At 35.6% G+C, this 20729-nt stretch overlaps 1 long non-coding RNA gene across 1 annotated transcript in view; it reads right to left on the bottom strand.

Moving 5' to 3' along the window:
* LOC121674068 overlaps window positions 1-18179 on the bottom strand; it is a 139855-nt gene extending 121676 nt beyond the window's left edge. The window contains exon 1 of the long non-coding RNA XR_006019437.1: window positions 17654-18179. This is a non-coding gene — a long non-coding RNA (uncharacterized LOC121674068). The remainder of the gene's footprint in view (window positions 1-17653) is intronic.
* Between the last annotated feature and the right edge of the window lie 2550 nt (window positions 18180-20729).

Genomic DNA, 20729 nt, shown 5'->3' with positions numbered 1-20729 from the left:
GATTTAGTTCCCAGCTGTCCCAGCCCACGTCTTTCATCATCTCTCTAATTTATCCCTATCTTTTCATAGTCCTAAGAAACAATGCTAACAGCAAAGCAAAAGGTATTTGACCTTTGCAATGGAAAAAAAAAATGTCTTCAGCACTTATCCAGTCTCGCTTTTTTTCTTTCTTTTTTTTTTTTTCAGAAAGTCATCTCTAAAACTGTGTCCCTAGTGCCCAGAAACGTGTTCCGTGATCCTTGCCAGGGTAATCTTGGGCCCCACGGACCAGCTGCAATGTAATTTTTTGGCCTCTAATGTCCAGCTGAGCATCCTTGAAACTACTTCAATAGCTGCTCAATACGGAGAAGCTTGATGCTCTGGATGGCTTTTCCTTCTCTCATTTATGCTGACTTTTCCAACAATATTATTTTGAACAGGGAAATGAGAACAGTGTTTGTGATCATAGGTAGCCGTGTAGACAAAAGTCCAAGAGGCCTGAGTTTTGACCTCTGTTAGGAATAAAATTATCACTGTGCTTTACAGATTTTGCTTTCGTTGCCTGTCAATTTCCTGCTCTCCTCCATCCCCATCACGTGCAGCAGAGGTCAGCACAGTATATAATGCTCTCTGTTGAACAGATTGAAAAACCTGGCCTCAGGCTGATGGGCTTTCCAGTAGAACTATCACTTTTCCATTCATGCCATGTATTTTCATTTCTTGGTGAGAAACACCTCAGAAAAAGGCAATAGGCCATTGATTAGGAAAATAACACCAATACAGTAATCAGTATATAATGTTTCCACCATCACCACTCCACTCGTGGCTCAAGTATTAACACAACCTTTCCATCACCACAGCCCGGTCTTGAGCATTAGTAGTTTTGTTTTGTTTAATTCATGTGGTGGTGCTGTGTTCCTGGCAGAGAGCCATCCACAGCTACTTACACAGTCTGTCACTTCATCTGTAAATCCGGAATCATCCATTGGTTCAGTTTACTCTTCAGGCCTCGGAAGGGTGCATTTTGACAGAGAGTATTCCTGCTGGTTCTACTGAGCAGTTTGACTACTGTTGTTTCATTGAATCCTATTGTATGGTTTTGCCACCTACATGCTTACCCCCAGCAAACTCTTTGGCATAATTCAGTCCTCAGGAAAAATTTCAAAGGAGTACATTCAAATACTATTATAGACGTGTGGGATGAAAAAGAAAAAAGATTATGCTATGTCCCTTTTTCCACCACTATTTTGCACAATTATCCAAAGAGACTGAGTATTTTAATATGTACTGTGCCAATGCTAAGTAATAACTATGACCTGAAATTTAGGTAATGATATAAGTGTAAATTATTTCTGTGATATTCTATAGTAAATTAAATACTAATTTTGGCTTTAGAAGCAAGTGCAGGAGAGTTTGAAGCCAATCACAAACAGCTGAAATTTTCTGTTTTCTTCCAAGAAATTCTGCTGAAGCAACTGTACCATGATTATCAGAGAAAGAGGAAAATAGAATTCCAGTAAGTAAATATGGCACTAGATTATATGCCCTGCAAGGATAATAATATTTCTGGGAAGACTACTTATGTTATTTATTATTTTTAAAATACTATCTTCATTTTATTCTTCTGCTTTAACGTATTCATGCTGATGGCTTAAGATTCAACACAAAAAGCACCTTAGTAAAATCTCAGCCAAATAATATGCTCCAGCCACAAAAATAAAGTCACCAAAAGCATAATAATCTATCTCCAGAGAAAAACAATAATTTAATTGAATGATAAAAAGAAAAACCAAATCAATTTCCTCTGCAGAAGATAAGGAGTAGCAGGGAAAAAGAAAAAATTACATACCATGTCAAAATACCTTACTGCCCAAAGGACATTCAAGAAATCTATAATAGGAGAAAACGATTCCTAAACTACAAGGACAGTCAAAGCAGTAAAATAATATTAAAAAAAAACATACTTGAGCATATTTGTTTATATGAACTTGAGAAACGAAAAATAAGTGAAAGAAAATAAATTTTTAAGGGGTACTACTTCAAGTACAAAATAATGCTGAGAAAGCCTTAAATTCCTGAATGCATTTGTGTGCATACCTGCCCATGCACTCAATTTTCTGCCATATATATTCATGCTATAATGAACAGCAATAGAAGTTGCACCAGTTTTAGGTGGTTTTTTTGTTGTTTGTTTTCGGGTTTTGTTTGTTTGTTTGGTTTTGGTTTTTTGTTGTTGTTTTATTTATATTTTTTTTGTTGGTTTAGTTGATTGGTTTTGATGTTTTGAGGAGTTTTTTGTAGTATTAGCTGTAAAACAAAAAAATAATATGTCAGATTCTTTTGTGAGCAATTTCTGAAACTGTAGAATATAAATTGCATTTCACATTAGTTAGCCTAACAAGTTAGTGTGTTATATAGAAGTCTGTGATTATTTTCTTTTTCACTGATTGTGATGGATACATTCCTGTTGCAATTATTTTTCCTTTTCACTGTTTGTGCTTGATATATTTTCTTGGAGCCAACTGTTTTTTCAACACTTATTGGTAGTCTGTTTACTCTTGTTGAAGTTTAAGATGTTATTTTAATTTTATGCTTGTCTCTTTAACTTCTAAAAGACTACATATTAAGAAAACATAAGAATAGTTGCAACTCCTGAATCACAGCTAAGTACAGTTAAAAATCATGGCATTGTCAAGAAGTTGTGCAAGACTTAACTGTAAAATAATCAGATGCTTAAGGCTTAAGAGAACTAGGAGACATATCTCAACTCCAGTTGTGGTACAAGGAAAACTGGAAATTTCCCAGTATAAATCCATGCATAGGTACAGTAATGTCAATATGGCTGATTACAGAACCGTTTTTTAATCTTAAGAGGACAGAACACTAAGAAGGGAAGAGGTCAGAGTATCCTAATCAGAGGTTAGTTCTATTGTCTTTTAACTTCTGTTTAAGAACATTAATAATAGCAGTAAAAGTTCTGAGAAATTGTAGGTGCTTCAGATAAGAGCATCTCCACTGTTTTCACCAGCATGCCTAGAAAATTCTCAGGAGTTGTAGATACATTGTCAATAGACATGGTGATATGACATTGATCCCAAGAGAAAAAAAAAACCAAAAGCAATTGTTCTAACTCACTGAGTAAGAGCATCATTTAAATAATTATAAATAACAGATTAAATAGGCAATGATACAAATACTTCACACCTTTACCATCACTCATAAAAGAGAGATAATAGTATGCTATCATGCTCAGTTGTCTAAAAACTCTCGGTTTCTCTTGAGAGAGATCTAATCAAGTGATCCTGTCTGGAGTCTACTGCCTCAGTTGCTATGACTATGATTGTAACTCAGGCACCTGATACAGGAAGCAGGTGTAAGCACAAGACTGTCTGTTGGTCCTACAAGAGACAGGTGTCAGGAAGTAGTGAAGTATCCACAGGATTTGTTCCATGCTGAGACTTTGTGTATGTCAGCCTAGTTTTGGTGTGAACAATTAGCTGCATATATCCTCTTTGTTACATATATGCAAATATTTCTTTAAACATGTGAGAATAGTCCTATAAAAAATTCTAAGAAATCTCCCAGGCTGTTCAATGAGACACCCATTGCAGGGTTTTGAAAAGGTCCAGAAGAATTAAGTGTTACCTCTAATGCTTGAAAAGCAAATATAGCAGTTCATCCATTCTGATCTGCAGTTTGTAACTAAACTACAATGTCAATGTCATTGTGTTAATACTTTCAATCTCAGGAAAAATGCATTATAAATACTTTTCCACTGTCTAATTGCTCTCAGTTTCCCAAACAGGAAGCCATTATTTGTATGCAATAGCTTAATTCTCAGAATTTTATATTTTTTATAATCATTCTAAGTATTATGTATTTCTGATATAGTTTTATTGATATTTGAGTAATTCATTTGACCTATTTTCAATTGATACAAATTATGCACAGAAAATATATTAAAAGAACATCAAACAGTCAATGCACTTTCAAGTTAGAATATGGTAAGATTATACTTGCCTGTTATCTTTTCTCTACTCCCCTGTGTACCTGAATTACAGTTGTGAGGTTATGTGATTGGATTCTCCCCACACACCACTCTTCTGAAGACAAATTAAATACATTTATCAGGGCCCTGAGCATAGCCTTGCCCTGAGCATAGCCTTGCCCCATGCCAGCCCCTGGGGTCAGCCCCTTCCCAGTGGAACTGCAGCAGGGCCTGCCAAGATGGGCCCACATCCAAGTCCACATCCCAACCTGGCCTTGACCAATCCCCATCCAATGGAAAGTGCCCAATGCCCAGGGAAGGGGCTGCCCTGGCACCCCTGGTTGCCCTGCTCTTGGATGCCATACCTTGTCCTGCTGCCAGCCTGGGGAGTCTCTGCCACTCCTGGCCCTGGGCCCACATGGAGCTGCAGCCCACATGGCAACTTAACAATATTCAATGAGAGAAATTTGCCTCCTTTGGGGCAGCATTTGATAATGTACAATAAATTAACTGTGTTGCAAAAAAATATATTACTTGCCTCAGGATTAAGAAAACGGAATTTCACACTAAAGTATTATTTTTTTAAATTATTATTATTATTATTATTATTCTACTGAATTCCTCTGAGGTGTTGGAGAACAGAAAAGAAATGCTGAAAGTTTTTGTCAAAGAAGTGGATTCAAATTGTTCTTTATTGGAAGGTTATACTTAGAGGGGGAAGAAAGAGCCACCTCCATGCAGCAGCACAGGTCCTTTGTTTCAAGACTGTAAGTGCAGGGAGGGCTGCTGTATGAACAACCTGGGTTGTTCATACAGTCCTTGCACACTTTCAGAATATGCCAGCTACAAACCTCCTTGGTTTGGAAAGGTGACTGCTTGGGAGACAATTTCTGTAAGCAGTCTGCATGCAGCCTTCTGCATCAAGGATATTCCAAGATATTTGTCTCCTGGGACAATTACACTTTTCTGCTAAAGACTAATGGTTGGGAAGTTATACTAAAATGTAGGTAGTTAAATAAATACAGTATTTTATAAATTATTGTATAATAAAATACTTTTACATAACTAAAATAGAGGGTTTGCTTTATACTAAATGTAAATTGTAAGAAATGGAGAATAACTTTTCCATATTGCTGGTGTTCAGGATTAATCTTTAGGTTATGGAATCAAGTCCTGAATTTTTCTTGACTTCTCTAGTCAGGTGAGTATGAGCATCTTACATTAACTTTACCAGCAGTGATGATATTTTCTAAGAAACTGTAAATGCACAATTCAGAAGATTCTCATTCACCTGTCCTGATGTTACTGCATTTTGTATAGAAGCTTCAAATATTTATTTAGAAAATAGCTTTATAATATGGTTTGGAGTATGCCTTCACACAAGGAATATAAAACTTCAAAGCATACTTGGACATCTTACTATGAAATGGAACAAAGTCAATGTGAAATCTTTAAAGACAATTGTCCTACACAGGGATAAAACTTGCTTGTGTTCTTTCACAGCACCATCCCTCCCCTCTGACTATCTTCCCGAAGGAGGTGATTGTCTTCTATGCTATGTGGTTTAACACTCCCTTATTACACCTGACTGTAGGATCCCATCTCACTCTCCTCCAGCAATACAGGAACACTTGGAAATTTAAAAGTAATGTGCTTGCAGTAAAGGGTGAAGTAAGAGCTTTTGCCTTTCCATGGGAATTGCGACTTTTGTTCTGAAAAGCCTATATGCAGACTGAAAAAATTCAGACCCCGCCCAGCACAGATATTGGATGGCGAAGAATCTGACTCCAAACGCCTAATGAAGCCACAGGATGGGAGAAAATCACAATAATAGGAAAGCAGTATTTTGCAATATAATTTGAAATACATATATTACTATTGTTTTATATATACTAATGAACTCTGAGCTATTTTATAATTGAAATATATGTTGACTTATTTCATAATAGATAACAATATAAAGTATTAATTATTGCTTTATTTGACATTACACATTTACTGTGCTTCCATGTACATATTGAATGTGTCTCTGCTTTAAGTCTTTTAAGTCTCCCGTCCATGTGTAATAGCCCCTGTTCATACTGAAACTCCATTATTTTTCTGTTAATTTGCTTGTGTTCAGACAGATCTTCCTGAGTAATTTACCTCTGTTAATATTCCCTTCCATTGTACAAGTTCTATAAATAGATTTAGACACTAGATTAAAAATAATAGAAATCAATAATAATGTCTATGTTTCTGATAAGTTCAAGTACTAGAGATAGAGGTTTCACTCCAGCAAAACATGTAAGCATGTGCTGATTTTTTTTCTTTAGGATATAGTTCTGTTTCTGGCACACTTTCCAAAGAATTTATGACTTTTTCTTCATCTATGTTTTAGCAAGGCTGGCATTACATTTCCGAATTACCAAATCCACTGCATTTTTTCAACCTCTAATTAATTTAATTCTTGCAGTTGGACCTCTTTGTTCATTAATTCAACTCTGATGTAGTATCCATCCAGGATTCCAGTTAGTGTTAAATGTCTTCTTATCTCATCTTTCCTATGTGTCATATTCTTATTGAAGTCTTGCAGGTGGTCTTGGCATGTTTACAAAAAATCTTAGCGGTAGTAAGAGCTATGCAGTGGAAAAAATTTATACATATTCCAAATGTAGAGAAGAATAGTATGTCAAGCAGGCAAAGACTGAACCTGTGTATTATTCTTTACAGAGTCTGGACTGTAAACTTCTTCAGCTTTAAGAGGTCTTCCTTACAAGAATAATTATATAATTCTTGCAGTGTCTAGTCTTTTGTAGGTATGGTTTAAAACAAATAATAAATTATAAGCAAATATATATCATATATACTGACCTTACATTGAAATAGGAGAAACAGAAAATGAACGTGCAGAGAGGACATTCATATTTTAGCCACAGACATAATTTAAAATTAGATACACTTACATTGGGAGTGGAAGAGAAATAAGTCTGAAAATCATGTTTGGAAATGTAGAGGGTGAAAGGAGATTAATGTAAATGGCAGAGAAGATAGATGGTGTAAGACTGAAAAACATCAAGTCAAAATATACGTCTGATTCTTTGGATAAATACTCATCACTAAAGATTCCCTCATCTATTATTCTATCTATTGGCATCAGGCTGTCACAGACTGTTTCATATAAAGGGCTGGTTTAGCATATGTCTGTTGTAAAATAATTGTGGCTTTAAAACCAGAGTGAAAGCAGGATTCTTTATAGCCTTGTTATTAGGTTTCAAAGCAACAATGAAAACTGCTATTGAAAAGGAATTAAATTTAATAATCAGACTATTAACCAAGGATATTTGCTGCACATTACACAGAGACAAATTAAAAAGATTACTAAAATTTCCAGAAAACATCTGCTAAACAATGCCAAATTGATGATAAAGAAAATTGAGTTGCCTTTGCAGTTGTTTAATTTATCTGTACCTAGCATAAAAGAGCTATCAAAGACAACTATTCATTTGTTGCTACTTCAGAAATATTCTATCTGTGAATCCTTAAAAGCTGAGACCTAACTTATTGCCAAGTTTTTCTTTTTCTGAATTGATGGAACCATGGAGAGATGAGTTAAGCTCCTCCTTTTAAAGGATAAAGCTATACCTTTACTGTCTTGACACTATAAAAAAGATATGGAGCCAGGTTTCATTTAGATTTGACTTCAATTAAAGGACTAAAACCCCAAGTTGTGGGGAAAAAAACCCAACTAACCAAACAAAACGCTGCAACCCCAAATAAACCAAACTACAGATGGTTTGTTTTACCAAGCCTTTTAAAATATCGGTGACACAAAATGTAGGTGTAAGATTTCACACTGATGAGCTATTATCTGGTTTTCAATCTTCAATTCTTATTTTTCTTTTATTAGAGGTGTTTTAATTTCTGGAAGTAACTGCTATTTCCAAGTCATTAAATAGTGCAGACCAATAAGAAGATACTGACGGGTGAAAGTTGGTACTGAGATCTATTTTTCTGCTGTATGCATTTCATAAGGGTTGACTTTGGACTGGTTGTAATCCAGGGGATTGAGTGCCCATTAGGAATTAAATGCAGGATTTTGATTTAGTTTTGTCCAAAAGAAATAGAATTGGTAAATTTGAAAAACAGTCTGCAATGTGTAACTAAATGTTGCGACAGGGAATGATCAGGCGACGGTCCTCAGACAACTACCCAAACAAAAAAACTGATAGAAAAAGGAATTCAGTATGACTAGTTCTTGAAAAATTAGATGCTATTAGCTCATGCTGGTTCACACATTTCCCTACAAATAGAAACATTAATTTCACAGGTGCTGGGATGGTAAAATGAACCTCACTTCCCCTCCCTCCCCTTACTTTGTAGTTCTACACTTATAGTTCAATTTGAAGACTTTCTGATGACCTTATAGTTCCTTTTCTTCACTGAATTATTGTAGAATTTTTTAATCTGAACAATTTATTCCTGGTTTATGTATCTATTTAACCTATTCATTTGAGTAACAGAGAAAAAATACCAAACATTTTGGCAGTTTTACTGCCAGTTAGAATTTCATTTGGTTTAAATTGTCCTTTGAAGAAAGTATTTTTTAATAACACACTCCTGCTTTTACTTACCAGTAGCAAGAATAAGTAAATTTTAATTAATTTCTGAAGATGTTCCTTAGATCTTTATTAGACTTCATTGCCTCTTTTTTGATCTTGAAATAATTTTTTTCATTGGCCTTTCCCATTTTCCCTTCTCAAATATAAATGTAATACTAAGAAAAATTAAAATCTATAAACAGAAATAAATAAGAAAGCATTAATGAAGTAATGACACATTGTAGAACTCTAGCACTGTAAGACAGCTCAGGCTGGAAAGGACTTCAGAAGGTCTGTCACAGCTGGGTCAGATGCAAGGTACTGCTAGGCTGCTCAGGGGTTTAGCCAATATGGTCTTGAAAACCTCTGGGAATAAAGATGTCACAGTCTCACTTAGCAACCTGTTTCACTGCTCAATGCCTTCATGGTGGAAGAAAAAACCTTCTGTTAGGCTCACTTTGGACCTCTCTTGCTCAACTGGCTCTGTATTGATGACCCCCTTGTAGGCATTGGGAGGCTGCTATTAGCTGCTCAACAAAACTGTCTCTTGTCCAAGCTGAACAAACAAACTCCCTCTGACTCTTCTAACAGAGCGAGAACTCCATCTCCCTGACCATCCTGGTAGTCCTCCACTGATCAAATACCAGTTTATTAATGTCTTTCTTATATTGGAGGAGCCCTAAATCTGGATATGGTATTTTAGTCTAAAAAAATACAGAGCAAAGGAGAACAATGATTGCCATGACTGGACGCACATTCACTCTTCTAGGAGATTGGTTGTCTGAGTCCCACTGTTAACAGCTGCTGCGAAGAAAGGAAGACGTCCTCCCAAGAAGTTCCTTCTCACTAGAGGTCTCACGAGTACGCAACATTACAATTGTGTAGCAGCCAGATCTGCTCCTGTCATGCTGCCTTGATCCCACCTCAGCCACAGACTTGCTTCCTGGATTGACTTTGGACCTGCCCCACTACCATGCATTTGCTATGTGATCACAGAATTTATTGGTTGACCATCCAAACATTGTCTTCCCAGCTATCCTGATCCTGACTTACTGACTCAACTTCCTGACTCATTGTCAGTGAGGTCAGTGCCCTTTCCCACTCCTCTGCAACCCTCAGTTCCCAGCTTGCCCTTCCTTCATGGAGCAGTCCATCACTGCAACTCCTTAACAATCAGTTCTGTTGAGCTACTGGCTTGGCTTCTGCTATGCCCGAGCACACTGGGTTCATCTCACTGCCTGACAAGATGCTTAGTGAATCCCCATCTTCCACAGTTGCAAAGGGATCTTCCTCTCCAGTTGCAGGACCTTTGATTCATCCTTTTAAAAATGTATTGGCATATTTTAAAAACAGCACAAACTATTTGCATTATTTCTTAAGAAAATAAACATGCATAAACTAAAACTTAAAGACTAATATTCTGCAAACAAGGAATTATAAAAAAAAAGTGTTAATCAAAATGAAAACCCTAAGACAAGAGTTACATTCACATATTACACAAAAGAGGCTCACTTCAATGACATTCATTTCTGTGATACAAATTGCTTTATGGAAAGTAAACAAATCAAAATGAAAACAGCAGCTGTGGCTTAAAATTACCATCAACCCCCCCCAAAAATCACTGAAAATAGTAATTAAGAATGAAAGTCCATTTATAGAGCTGACAAAACTTCTTGCAATGTTAATATCATTATCAAATACAAGAAGAATCATCACAAATAAATCATATTATCATTGCTACAATTCTATTTCATTTTTCCTTTTTTTTACTTTTCCCATTTTATTAAACAAAAACCCCTAAAATTTGCAGGCAATGGCTCTAAAATTTGTTTTTTAATATAGCCCTGTGACAGGAATGTTGTGAGCATTACTACCAGCAGGGTTGGTAGGTACTAATTCAATACTAACTTCAGTTACACTGAAGTTTAACAAGCATCACAGCTATAATGAGGTAGGGGTATTATTAGATTTATTGTTAAACCATTTTTGTAGCACTTCGCAGAGTCAAGCCCTTAGTGATCTACACCATTAAAGTATATAGCAAGATAATATTTTGGTATAAAAAAAAATAGGAAAATATTCTTCCAAAACACTTCCACCAAAGTGGTGGCTCACAAGCCACAACATCACTATTCAAAGGTGCTGGCTAACAAGCCCCAATACCCCTCCACAATCTCCGCCTCCCACAACAAAGTTCAATATGGGGTAGAGCAAGATAGACACACTTTGCCCAGACACAGCAAGGGAAGAAAACAAGACAGAAAAGAGAGAGGACAAGAAATATCACTAGTCCTTCGATCCCACTCTGGTCCTGGTCTGGAGCTGGGACAAACAAAGAGAACAAAAGAGAAAGAGAAGAAAAAAAGAGAGAGAGCTTGATCTTTAACCTTTCATAGTTCGCCTGGTGCATGCCTCCTATGAAAACTAGATTTTTTGCTCTGTTTTGTTTACATGTGCACAGCCAGTCCTTCTTCAGGAAGTGAGTTGGGGGGGATGGAACTGAGCACGAATCCCAAGTGGAGCAGGAAGTTGGCTCAGAACAGTGCTGCCCCACTTCCATGGTACCCTCTCCCCTCATCACCCGTTTCCTGCACTGATACTCAGAATGTTTAAAAGAAAACATGCTTAGGTCTGGTTCTCTATACAAATATATGTAAAACCACATGGTGCAACAGAGATTCATCCCTGTTCTTTTCATGGCAAGAGTTTCCTTCCTTGGCTTTATGATTACTGGACTTTATAGAATATCACTGTTATCACTTAGTGACATAAAAATAGGGTTTATTTTGATATAAGCAATCATTTTGCAATAAACATTGCTTTTTATCAATTCCTCACTTCACTGACTCACAGGTGTTAGGAACATAATGACAGTTTCAAATTAAGACATGGATACATGGGATTAATTAAGTAGATGTGGAAGGGACAGAGACACTGCAGTGCTTAACTTTAATGCATTTGGGCCTAAACTGTGAGCATAAGAATTATGCATTTCACAGATGGAATAAAAAGATTTATAGGCTGAAGAGAGAACTGTAAGCTTCCCAGCAATAAATGATAAGTAGAAAACAGTATCTGATAAACAAATCTGAGAATAATGCTTTTGAGATGATACCTCTGTTAACAGAGGAAGCAGAACCAGGATTTTCACTAACAGTTAGCTTCAAAATTCTGAGCTCCACTTAGGAAGTCTTGATATTTAAACAAAACTAAATGCTCCTGAACTATGTTCCCCTTTTACACCAACTTGCAAACTAAACCTCTCATCCAGAGAAAGGAAAATTCTAGTCTTTTTTCTTCTTAACCACAATGGATACAAATACTATTCTCAAACCATACAAACCAGAGTTGAACTCTGTATTCTCGCCTTTCTTGTAAAGTGTATTCACCTGCCCAGCTGCAAGATTCATGGGGCACAAAGGAAAGTGACTCTGGAGCTCTGTATTTAGTGACAGTGTAATTCTCATTGTTCAAGATCCCATTTCTACATCCAACATAATTTTTTGTAATTTTCATCCAATGTAGACAGATACAGTGTAGAATGCATAGAAAGCAATGAGGTAGCAGATTTTAGCATACATCTCCTAAATCAGTGTTTTAAGATATTAAATGGCCTAAGAGTAATCTACAGTCACATAACTGGTGATATATCTTTCTTTATTAGCTCCATCAGTCTTGAAGTCTTTCCAAAAAAGACTTCCAGAGGTGAAGTTAAGAAAACAGTTGCTCTTTTGCTACTCTGTGAAAATGTGGGCATTTACGACACTCCTTCAACAGCATTGTAAAAGTTACGTTGCTATCAATGCTCAGAAGACAGCTGCTGGCTCCCAAGTTGTCAAGCATTTCAAAATAAGAAACTCAAAGTAGTTTTTATTGAAACAAATCATGACAATACCACAACTAAAAGTTATTAACTATTTAATCCTTGGATTATCTAAAGCCTGAAATAAGAATGACTAGTATGACTAACATACCTGTTTTATCAGATCAGTTTCTGAACTCTTTTTTGCTAAATGGGCTGATCCACCAGCCATTTCAGCAATGAATCTTACTAGATTTTCAAAAAACTTCAGAGAACTTTTTGGCGTTTTCTACCTGCCTGACACAATACATTGAAGTATACACCACTTGGAACTGAGAGTTAGGTTAGCTCCATCAGTTGAACTGTGTCACAAATTTGGCTCTTCTACTCAGAAAAGTGACTTCAGAAGTAATTTTACCAGGGGGAGCCTGATTCCACATGCAAAAGAATGCAGAATTTTGACCCTTCATAAACATTTTAGCCTTTAGAGTACTGTCTTTAATTTGTGCTCAGCAGAACACGAATTGATTCTTTTACATCAAAGCTTAGGAAAACTTTGTTTAGGCTTCATCCTTCATAATCTATCCCTCCTTTCCAACAGCTCAACATTAATGTAATATCCAAAAATAAAACTTAAATTCCAAACAGTCAACATAAAAGCCTACACAGCAGAGGTGAAATTACGATACATGTAAATTAAGCCTTTCAAAGCTAGTTTTTGGTTTTGTTTCTATTTACTCTGTAGAGTGGAAAAGAAGGTTTGTTTTCAGTTCAAGTCTTCTATCTATACAACACAGGTTTTTTTCATTAAGTTAACAAAATATAAAGAACTGATATTTGTATGGATAGAAATATCTTGAAACAGCTAAACAGCTTTGTGTAATTTTCAAATACGTATTTGTTGATAACAGAGAAGTATCAAAGCAGATGGGATTATTTGGTCACTAGATGTCAGCAGTATGTGGAATTAATGAAGCAAAATAATGACAAAAGTAGAACTTCCTGTTATAAAAAGACAGAGGAACTTCCAGCGTAATGAGATTTTCTTTTAATTACCTATTTAGAAAATTCTATAACCCTCATCATAATAATGATGCAGTTCATCAGTGTATACAACCATCAATGACCTGATAAATAAGACAATTTTTCGGTTATATCCATAAAATTTTTAATATAATTTCAATATGCTATTAATTATTTAATTTTTAATCTAGAATGCCATTATTACACCCACTAATATGTAGTTTCTGGCGAGAAAGTTCTGTCATCTCTAAAAAAATTCCTGCTCTGGCTGCTGAATAAAGAAGCTGTTTTCAAACTTTTTCATGACTTTGGAAAGTTTTATGGGTTTATTTTAATTTATTTTTTAGTGTTCAAGAGGGACACTTAAAATCTGTCCTTCTTATCATATGCTAGGTATAAACTGTAATATTCTCTATTTACTTCCAAAACTGGTACAAGAACAAGGAGTTTTTCTGCATCCAAAACGGTCTGTATTGTTCCCATTCTTCTTTTTACACTGAAACAGATTTATTTATTATTACAATTAAAGACTGGTATGCTTTATTAGCACTCCTTACTGTAGGACATGTTTCTGTGACATGCTCCTGCTTCATCTGCTGCTATTAATTTAGGATCTTGATCAAGGTAAATCAAGATCAAGAGGACTAGATCTTGCAGAATATACTGCTTACAAATAGAAGAAACCTCAGGGGGTTTTGTGTCATTAAGGTAAGGCACAAATACTGTGTTGGATTTTTTACTTCCTGTGCTTTGAGATGGCTATCTGGACCTATCTCTGCAAGTTTTCTTTAGTAAGAGACTAACCATTTAGACCACACTTAGAATGATTTTGGACTCAGTGTGAGCGTGACAGAAAAAAATTCCAGGTTATACTTGTGTAGCAGCAACAGATAAAGTTGAAAAAAACTTTCACTTAATATCACGTTCAAAACAGCAATGTCAAATCCTAAATTGTGATCATGCAGAAAAAATCCCCCATTGAAATTAACCTATTTTACTGTGTTCCCATAATAATAGCATGCACTATTATTTTGTTAAATTTCTGACATATTCTGTGGGTGCATGGATCCAATCAGATAAGAAATACCTTAGCTTTCCTCTTTTTTTTACCTTTGCAAATACATGTGACAATGTTCAGCCAAGGTATCTATAATTGCGTCCAGTGAATAGAGGGCCAGATGGCAAACAAGTAGAGTCTCACTATAAGTAGCATGGTACTCTTTCCATAAAAACAAGGCTTTTATGTGTGTAATGAAATGTTACTCTTTAGCAGTGAAGGTGCAAATTAAACAGTGTCAACCTTCATGAAAATTTGCAAAGTGGAAAAGAAACAACGCTGCGTTTATGGCAATTATTCAAAACCCCCATTTTATTTGGGCTAATCCTAGTACCAGAAAACATCACCTTCTGACTGCTTGCCATGATATTTTTGAAATAAGGTTATTTTTGTAGAGATCAGCCAGTTTGAATAAAGATAATAAAAAATCACTTCTATATAATGCAATTTTATCAAACATGTATTATCAAACACCCCAGACTTTAATTTCTCTGTTGTCACCACCTTCCTATCATCTTTCATGCTTTGAAGCCAAGACTCATACTGTACTTAAAACCTGACAGCATAGTATGCATTAAAAAAAGGGAATTCTATGGCCTATAGCAACAGTGCTCTCTTATAGTCATGGTGTGAAGACAATAAAATAGTAAGCTCCTGATATATCATAAGGAAGTATGTGTCTAGTTCATTTATATATTTATATTTTGAAAAACACATTATTTGGGAAGGGTGAGAGTTTTTGAATACTTATTAAAATACACATAAAAAAAGTAAAAAGTGGGGATCATCTATATGCATGGGCCATGTTTTATGAAAAATCAGAAGCAGTTTCTGCTCCCACGTAAGCTACAAATAGTTTGGGTTTTGTGTTCAGTGGCTGCTGCATTAGAACCTGTGTGACCTTGTTAGATCTCTTTTCTTGTCTAATACTGAATAAACCTTCTTCTTGGCCACCGTTGATTTTAACTAAAACAACAAACTGTATAAAATAGCAGGATGAAACATGCACGTAGAAGTTAATGCTCACTGGCAGCTTTCCAATATGAAACTGAAATTATAATTCATTGGAAAAGAAAAAAAATGGAGAGAGATCTTGATTTCAGATATAAAGACAGGCAGATATAGAAAGGGAAAATATTAAATAAGCCTTTTGTGTCTGTTTTCAAAGATAGTTTTTCTAATGTAAATGTGCTGGAGCAAAACTATTATTAATGATGAAAATGAAAATTTTCTTGTAATTCTCTGTATTTTAACATAACACAATTATAACATACCTAGTAAATTAAACTCCTTAATCATCTTCTATATTTTCCCACTTTATCTAAAGATTGCAGTGTTGTTCATCTATAATATTCACCCCAGAAATAAAATCATTAATCACCTTGGCATCCAGAAAAAAGGGTTACATATTATTTCTTATGATATCTAGGGTACAAAACCTGAGGAAGATATTAGTTTTTAATAATTCTGATCCACTCATTGGGATTCATCATGTTGAATAAGCAGGTAGTCCTCTTGCAATAAATTTCAGTGTAATGCAAAGAAGCAAGACACTCACAATTCAATGGTGTTTAAATATCATACATCATAGGGCATGTTTTCCCCCCACATGGTTAAAATTGAATGAAAAATGAAAGGTATTCATACTGAAAAACTTTAAATTTTAGTTACCTATGTTATGAAATAGATTCCATGGGCTTCTGCAGTTGGTGGAGAAAGACAAACTTTAAGAAAACAATTCAATTCACGTATGTTAGGTCTCTGATCTGGAGAGAAGGTAGCAACTGTACACATAAAAGGGATGTGGGGAGACTGGCCAACTGACTTCTGTCCCTAACATAGGGGACATAGTTTGGTACTATGAATAGCTCTCCAAACTTTTCTCTTACAGAACTCTTTTTATGCTGCTCTATTCTTCAATGTATTAAGTCTTGTGGATCGTGGAAAATTCAGATGTGGGTAGGTCATATTTCCAGAGCCTGTCTTCCCACAGAACTCTGGAAGACTCCCATAAGACAGCTGGGGGAGAATTGAAGATATGCTGATTTCAGCAGCTTTTATCTTGGTAATTCAGGAAGAAAAAAAAATCAAAGGCACACAAGTTTTTGCCAAGTTACTTCTATTTAAGAACTTAGGATCCCAAAGCTTTTGGCCAAAGCTAAAAGAATGTAAGTAAAATACAAGAGACCTTCCATTTAGGTTCTTTTCTAGATGAAGATACAGAGATAAGCAGAAAGCTTTTAGTGGGAAACAAAAACACAGACATACAATATCTTTCCTTCACCCTTCCCAGGTTCAAATTCAGTCCTTTATTTCAGTCTCTCCTACCAATGCAGTGGGTTGTGGAGTGTTATGGTCAGTACATAGTAGTTTCTCTCAGTTGCTAATTTCCTCTTACACTTTTCAAGATGACAGTTCCTTTGATCACAAGCTGCAGTGGATATCTGCTCCAGCATCATGGCCCACTTCATCCTCGTATTATGATCTTGGTGTTTGTTGCCCTTGCTGCTTCTCACTCTCTTTGTTCTCTTCCCTTCTGTCCATCCAGTATTTTTTGCCCTTTCTTAAATATGTTTTCACACTGGGTTCATACTGGAGCCAGCTATAAGCCACCTGAATGCTCTCTCTCACTCAAGCCCATTTCTTAATTTTGCAGTTTTCATGAAATGAAAAAAAATCATTCCATATGGTCAGATTTCCCTACTGAATTGCTTGAGATTTTTAATTTGTTTTTAATATTCAAAATGTTAATTTTAACTCTACTACCTGATGCATCTGTTGCCTCTGAGGTATAAATAATTTTCTACTTCTTGGAAAAGAAAACTGATTCAGATTTGTTGCCTTTTCAACAACTCCAGGGATAAGCATACTACAGAAAATATACCAATAACTTTCAGAGTATTTTATTATTCCTGTGCAGACTCCCAATTTATCTTTTTTTTTTTTTTTAAGTAAACAAAAGTAATTTTTAACAGTATGTTTGCTGAACTTCAGTAGCTACAGAAATCATTCTGCTCACTTTTGGCACCACTGCTTACAAAACAAAGTATTTGACATCATACTGCAATCTGAAAATTATTACCAGTAGAAGCAGAAATATGAGAAATAAACATAACAAGAAAACCAAATCAAAAACCATTAAAAAAAATTTACCTCAAACAGTGCAGATACAGTCGTCAGTAGTATTGTGGCATCAAACCTATCTAAGTAATGAAAAGACCTACCTCCAGATCAAAACTGAAGGATGTTCACAGCTCCAGGCAATTCAAAAGGCATATTAGCATATTTTAGATTGTGGACATTTGGAAAATGAATTCTTGTATACAGTCTCAGCTGGTATTTTATGATTTCTATCCTGCATGAGTAGATTAATCCAATGTTTTCTTTCAGCCTGTACCACCTGGACACAATGCTCAGTGTGTGCATGTACCTTTTTGAATGTGACAAACTTTTCCATGGCAACATTCTCTGTAAGAAATGACATTGCTCTCACTACTAGGTAGCAGCCTGATTATATTGAAGAAAAGATTACTCCTTAAGTAAGGCAGAGAAAATGTTATTCTAGCAGTCTGGGGGTTGATTCTTCCATTTTCTTGTGTTGCAGGTTATCACAAAATCATAGAGTCATAGAATATGCTGAATTGGAAGGGACCCACAACGAATATTGAGGCCAACTGGCCCCGCACAGGATACCCCCAGAGTCACACCCTGTGCCTGAGAGCATTGTCCAAATGCTTCTTGAGCTCTGTCAGGCTTGGAGCTGTGACCACATCGCTGGGGAACCTGTTCCAATGCTCAACCACCTTCTGGGTGAAAAACTTTTTCCTGATATCCAACCTAAACCACCCCTGACTCAGCTTCATGACATTTCCCCAAGTCCTGTCATTTGCTAACACCTGTATGAAATGGGCATCAAGTATTGCCATGTTGAGTTAGCAGCTTTCTATGCTCCCCTTGCCAGGTGTAAATGACTACAATATCTTTAGATTCTAGTTTTCATCTCTGAACAAAAAAACCAAAAGTCACTCATTCCTACTATCTAGCAATTAGATCTCACTGCAACTGGTTGCCATAGCTACCAGTTACCTGCTAAGGACTTTTGTCTTTTTGCTAGGATTTCCTTAGAAACCTTGACACAAGCAACAGCACTGACAGCCTGAGTTCCAGCCCTATGCTGAGATCTGGCAACCCTATCTGGAATAAGGGTCTCCCAGTCCCCAGGAGACTTCCACCTTCTTTTGGCAGCATCTGATAAGTAACCCATCCTTACCTGGAGAATCAAATTTGACTGCTTTGTATATTCCAGATGCCTCAAACCCTAGTAACCTGGCTGGAAATTGTCACTTCTCAATTAATTGGATAACCTTCTTTCTCATTACAAACTTGCATGCATTTGTCGAAATGTAGTGACTTCCTTTTGTTTGCTCTTTTGTCTTTTTACTATTCCTTGTGTCTTCACTCCCTAATCAGACAAAATCTTAGTTCCCGCAGCTGAGCATACACGTGAATTTATATATGGGGGGGTGTGTTTGTATATGTGCATATATATGATTGCACAAGTGAGCAGGTATTATAGGTCAGATCTTTGTATTACACATTGAATTGCTGACATCATTTTAGATAGATAAACATCTTGATAGTCAACTGCTGAATGCATAAGCCAACTAATTTATTCAACTACTTATTAAAATAAAGAAAATCAAAACCCCAACAAAACCCACTACTCTCTTCCCCCAAAACACTACTAATAAAACAAATCATCAAAAAAACTAACCCACCACAAACTTCGAAGACCATTGATGCAACTGTAAAAACAGTTGGAAGTAAAAATAATAAAAAATATAAATATAGAGAAAGTTATTTCTAATGAGGGCAAGAATCATACAAAGAAAATTTTTGCTAGAGGAGGCATCCTCAATACATACAATTAATTATGTGTTAAAGATGAAAGACAATGCAGATAATAAGATATGGCACTTCTAGCTAAGGTAGTGAACCTAAATAAGTTTATAGTCAGGCTTTCCTGGAAATTAAGAATATAACAGTTTCAATGCATAACTCTTCAAAAAAAGCTTTTGCCTCTGATTCTTGTCCAAGTAGTTAAGAATTGTGGGAATTTGATGATATCTTTATTGAGATATCTTGCTAGAATCCTGATTAAAAGACTGAGTTTGGAGAGTTCAGTGTCCAAATTAAGATGTTATCAGGAACATTAAGTTTGATAGAGAGGGTCAGTTTCGGTACTTAATTTTGGTGTTTAGATTGAACTATAAATGTAGAATTTTATATTCCTCTTTACCCATAATGGAATATTATCTGAAATCTCTAATATTTGAAGAAAGAATATGGATAAAATATTATATTCTGCATCATTTTGTTGATGAATTGATATTCCTTTTTAATCCGTAACATTCTGCTTATAAATATTACTTAAAAATTTGTGTTTTTCTTACTATGGCTATGATGTGAAAATAGGCTTACAGAATTTCATATGGATAATTCTACCTTTTGTACTGTTTATTAGTTATCCATTACATTTCACGAGCCAGTTCATTATTAAACAACTATTTCAGTCTTTTTATTCCTTATGCACTGGTTGCACCTCAAAATTTATGCTTATATTGTACTTAACCTAATTCATATATTTTTTGATCTTTCTTAAAATTGTTACATATCTGTTATAGAAAAATGTATATGTTAAACTATGCTACACAAAGAAAATAATTCTGATCTTGGTTTTTACAATAATGGAGACTTTTTATCTTACCTCTGGTCACTTTTTATCTAACAAATGCAAAAGAAAAAGTAATTTCATTTGATAACTACTAATTCTTTTGCCTTTTTGTCATTCTCTGTGTTTTGATATGTACACATATATATAAAACACAAAAACCTGAGACCTTTAGATTCCCTGTTTGTTCTGCTAGCTGCTGGCATTTGATGGGTCTCAGACCCATGGTGTGACTCTTGGGGATGGTCCTGTGGGCCAGGAGCTGGACTCAGTGATCCTTGTGGGTCCCTTCCAACTCAGCATCTTCCGTGGTTCTGTGATTGTGTGATTTGTACTGCATATGCTCAATTCATGTAACTGGCTGTTCCAATGGTCAGGATCATTTTCTTTCACTACGTCTCCATGTCTCTGAAACTTTGGTGATTATTTTTAACAGCAGAGATGTTAGCGGATAGTCTCAATATGTACTGTGCACAGTATTAAGTCATGACCACAGATAAACACCTCTTTTATGACACTCTTAACTCAAAGTTGGGCAATGACATGGGTTGTGAGCTGACTAAATGTTG

The sequence above is a fragment of the Corvus kubaryi genome, unplaced genomic scaffold (assembly GCF_017639235.1).
Source record: "Corvus kubaryi isolate FWS band 111438036 unplaced genomic scaffold, C.kubaryi_AGA036_p1.0 66, whole genome shotgun sequence".
NCBI classification, from domain to species: Eukaryota; Metazoa; Chordata; class Aves; order Passeriformes; family Corvidae; genus Corvus; species Corvus kubaryi.
The sequence above is the reverse complement of the archived record's forward strand: the minus strand, read 5'-3'. Positions and strand labels throughout refer to the sequence as shown.